The sequence below is a fragment of the Filicampus tigris genome, chromosome 19, assembly GCF_054856515.1.
Source record: "Filicampus tigris isolate MCC_2025a chromosome 19, RoL_Ftig_1.0, whole genome shotgun sequence".
In the NCBI taxonomy this organism is placed as follows: Eukaryota; Metazoa; Chordata; class Actinopteri; order Syngnathiformes; family Syngnathidae; genus Filicampus; species Filicampus tigris.
Window position 1 is genome coordinate 8,724,167 of NC_141235.1, and position 4,770 is coordinate 8,728,936.

Here is a 4,770-nt window from a genome sequence, read left to right on the forward strand (position 1 = left end):
ATGAAAACATCTTCCTTTATAATAATTAACAATCACCGGCAGAAATAAGGTAACTGACAGACAAAGAAAACATTAGTGAGGTTGTACAGTTGTTTGCATTGGCATGGATCTGCCTTCTTGATACTGAGACCTGTTTAGCTTCTTAAAGCGGAAATCAACCCAAACATATTTGTTTCAAAAATATGTTCTATGCAAGACCACTAGTTGAAACAAGGTATTCTGATAAATATTGTGTTTGTGGAATAAGAGTTAATCCACTCGTTTTTAGCCACCTCTGGGGGCGGCCATTTTGTCACTTGCGTCAATTGAAAATGACATCACAACAACCCAGGGCTCAGGTAATGAGATGGCTAAAAACGGGTGGATTTTGCTGCTTAACTCATATTCAACAAATGCACTATTAATCAGAATGCCATGTTTCAACTAGTGGGCCTGCTGGGAACATATTCTCGAAAAAATTATGTTTGGGTTGATTTCCCCCTTTAAGTCTATTATTATGGTGTAATGTTGTTCATATTGTTGAAATAATACTGTACAGGCCTACAGTTCGTCAAAAGTGGTCATTTTTCTCTTACTATGGCAATATTTTTATATGGCTCATCCAGGACATGAATAAAGCAAAAAGACGACGTCCACCTTCGGCCATAGTACACCGTGCAGAATTAAATTGAAATCCGAGGAGTGGAATTCACGTCTGCGGGCTATGGCATGCATGCCAGCGGCCACTAGAGGAAGATGTTTCCTCAGGTCGCCTTTGCAGCTAATAATAAGCCAATGCATGAAAAAAAAGCTGCCTGAGGTACAAATTATGTTTGCTTAGTTATGTCTTGTGCATTGATTTTTGTCCCTTGTCGCATGATCAAACATGCATCGTTAAGATTGCACCACTGGGTCAGAGCTACACGTACAGTTTCAACCCTCTTTACTTTTCATTAAAGCATATTATTATTGATCTAAAAGAAGGAGCCAATCAATGAGGACGCATTTTCCTTTTCAATAACGTAAGCGGCAGCCGTAGCGCTATTAATCACCCAGGGCATGTTTCCGCATATGCTGAAAGTAAGATTGAGAATCCTCACATTTTCTCACACATGACCTAAAAACACCCGCAAGCAAGCACAGTAGAAAGCCCGCAAGAGGTAGAGAGGGAGAATTGGACTTTTTACTGTGGCTGTCAATAGCGCCTGTTCAGACTGATTAGTTAATTGCGTCGTTTCTTAACCCAGTATTGATCCAGCCCTGCTTCTACCTGCTTGGCAGCAACGGGGCCCTTTCTGATTAGCTAGAGCAACGCAATACAGACATGTTGCCGGGTGAAGTGCACCAGAAATAACGTTAATGAATAAAACACAGCAACAATTAACCATCTATTATTCATGCAATGGAATCAAGCATTGGCTTCACAACACTGAATGTGTGGTGATTTTATTTTATTTTTTTTTCTTTCCCAGGAGGCGGATGAATTTGCTTTTTTTTTTTTACTCTCCAGGTAATGGTCTATTGTGTAGAACTTTGTTTGCACTTTCCTCAGCTGGCCATTACGACAAACTTAGCTGTCAGTGAATTCCGAGGGAGTTCGAGGAAGGAGAAAGACTTGTCACTTGGAGGTTGACAAGGGCCGTTTATCAACTCGCTCGGCAGCTGCTGCTCCTCGGCGATCTGAAAGGAGAAACAGCCAATGACTGAAAGAGTGATGACCGGTGTACCATTGTACGATTTAGCATTTGCAGATTTTTGTGGGGATCTATCCTCTGTCATTCGCTAAAAAAACTCATCGATTTGCTGTTTTTTGAGCTCAGGCCAAAGCTTTGGCACCATCTTGTGGCCTCTTGGTGCAAGGGAACTATGTCAAAGTGATCTTTGGGGCTCTATTTAGACAAAAGTAGTGCTTTGCTGCCATCTTCTGCACGGTATATCGGTGCCAAAGTCATATACCCCTCAAATAGATGATCTGAAGTGTAATGGTAATTACCTCAAGGCTCGTTTTTGTTTTCCTTTGCGGAGCAATTTTGTGAATCAATAACTTCATTTGAGGAGCAACTTTCCAATTTTATTGAGCAATTTTTTGCAGGTTAATCCCAGTGACCTGAAGCAAGGCTTTTATTAAAGAAGAAGTCAACCCAAACATATATTTTTAGCCATTTCTGGGGGCGGCCATTTTGTCACTTCTGTTGACTGAAAATGACATCACAACTGCTTAGGTCTCAGGTAACGACCAATCACAGCTGACCTGTTTTCTGAAGCTGAGCCGTGATTGGTCGTTACCTGACCACTGGGTAGTTGTGTTGTCATTTTCACTCGACAGAAGTGACAAAATGGCCGCCCCCTGTGATGGCTAAAAACGAGTGCAATTTGCTGCTTAACTTATATTCCACAAACGCAATATTAATCAGAATGCCGTGTTTCAACTAATGGGCCTGCTGGGAACATATTCTTGAAAAAAATATGTTTGGGTTGATTTAAACATTACGAATATGATAATGTAACAACGACATACTTGTTTTTCTTTTTCACTCTAATCAAAAGCTTTTATTTCTTAAATTCACATTCTACAGCAGCAGCAAACTGTACTTTCTTGACTAGACGCAAAGCGAAATCGAAAACCCCCCAAAAAAGATCGAACCGTAAAGTAATTTTGATAACACTTATTGTGCAGACTTCAAAAATCAAAATCGAAACTCTAGCACAAAGAAATTAGAAAAAAAAAAACTTGCGAAATAATCAGACGAGAATTGGGAATGCTCACGGATGATTCGCCTTTAGTTACAAGGTCTCTGGTGGGGTTGCCTGGCACACAAACACAAAGCAGATTCATGTCAGTAATATTGAGCAGCTACATCCTCGCTGACCCTCGGGCCAAAGAACATTTGTGTTCTCCATCAAGTACGTGCCAAACTTATGAAACAATAAACTCATGCCTACCAGACAAATCTGATCATCACTCATGATCGGGCATCAATGCACACACTGGTACTGTATGTGGGATTTCACCGGAGCCATGATATTGAACGCTCATTAGTCCTTCCCCTACAGGAAGAGTTTTGATCAAATGCTGTAATTACTTTATTGATTATACTATCCCTCCCTGCTCCAACAATGCCTCTCACAGTTTCAGTCACCCCCAGTTGCTAGATATGACCTCCCTTAGTTGGATAAAAGTGAATGGGTTCACTTCATCGCATGCTCGAGTTCCATCCCCGGTCGTCATGGTAACAGTAGCTATATTCCCCATTTGCATGAGACGGAACCTCCCCTCAAAACGGCGTGATTAGAAGCAGTGCGTGACCAGTGGTTGTTAACAGTACAGTCATTTGTGATTTGGTTTGTCAAGACTCCTGGGGATGGTTTTAAATGGTGGGTAACAAAAAAACAAAAAAAAAATGTTAACAACAGAAAAGCACACAGTCATCCAGCAGAGGTGCACAACGGACGCAAAAGAAAATGGTTTGATATTGTCCTCAAACTTACTGAGTGGAAAAATCCAAAAATGCAAATGCAGACATTTACTGGATTTAAGCCCCCGCATGTTTCGTCCAAACTAAAAAAAGATAACGCATTGCAATTTGTGATTCTCATGTGGTGTGTGATTATGCGCGTGGGAGCGTGCAATGGCAGCTTAAAAGGTCAACAACGGTAATAGTCATTTAAAAACAAAGTTTAAAACAAATGTTTAACAATATTCTAGTCTAAAAGTGTAGCAATTTCATCGCTGTGATTTAATAATTATTTTTGTACGTACATTATCAAAAATTAATGAAATGGCTGAAAACAGTCAAACCGATTTCTTCGTTTTTATTATTTACCGTAATCCCCCCCCCCTCCTTTGATAAGGCATTTTAGGATGCCTTCATTTTAGAAGCACTTCAATTTTAAAATTAAACTTCATTTTACATAAATGCAAGAAATATCTCATGAGTACCTTCAGTTGAGTCTAAACTTGGTCAAAGTTCAAACACATTGCAAAAGAGTTGCGTGGATGCAATACAATCATGTAAATCGATTCAGCAATGTACCAGAAAAAAAAATTGCATATGAAGCCATTTTGGATCATTTTTGTGCTTCCAGCTGCGTGGAAGGCTGTTTTCTATTACCACATGATGCACACAAAGCAAGATTCATAAAAACAGGACTGGGTAAGATTGAAAAAAACAAAAATGTTTTTTTAAATCCATAGTTTCAATTTCATCAATTCAAAAGTAGGTCTCAGTCGGGCTTCAATGCATTTACTCACCATTTGTTTGTTCATTTGAGGTCAGGAACGGGACAATGGTTGATGAGCTGATGATATACAAACTATTTTGATATTTCATGGTTCCAAATAACACAACAAATGTCAAAATAGCACACGGGAAAAGCTTAGCTGGCCGAGATGCCTGCTTCCATGCTCTCTTGATTGTTTCCACTGAGTCCACGCACACACACGTGTGACCTGCGGCGGCCATTTTACTGTTGACCCTTGACCCTTGCAAGGAGTGCACGCTTCAAAGTGCAGTAGCCACACCTGGCCAGTGTGAGGCATCTACAACAAATATAAAACTTCTATAATTATTCATCTCATTTAAAACAATGAATTTATTTCCTTTTTTGTTTTGTTTTTTTGTTTTAATTTATTTCCAGTCAATAATCCAGAAGTGATTACTAAACACAAATATCCCTTCCAGGGATACTGGCTCAAACAGTCGCCTGTCTACGTGTGTCCTGCGATTGGCCAGCAACCAGTCCCAATCACTGTAATTGAAAATGGATGCATGAATAGCAGATGGCGGTGAG

General features: G+C 39.9%; 1 long non-coding RNA gene across 1 annotated transcript; it reads right to left on the reverse strand.

Moving 5' to 3' along the window:
- Positions 1 to 560: 560 nt before the first annotated feature.
- On the reverse strand, positions 561 to 4,516 carry LOC147129312 (uncharacterized). Its single transcript, XR_015082629.1, has 4 exons — positions 4,232 to 4,516; positions 2,923 to 3,027; positions 2,747 to 2,787; positions 561 to 1,659 (listed from the first exon to the last, which is right to left on the reverse strand). It is a non-coding gene; the product is annotated as an uncharacterized LOC147129312 (long non-coding RNA).
- Between the last annotated feature and the right edge of the window lie 254 nt (positions 4,517 to 4,770).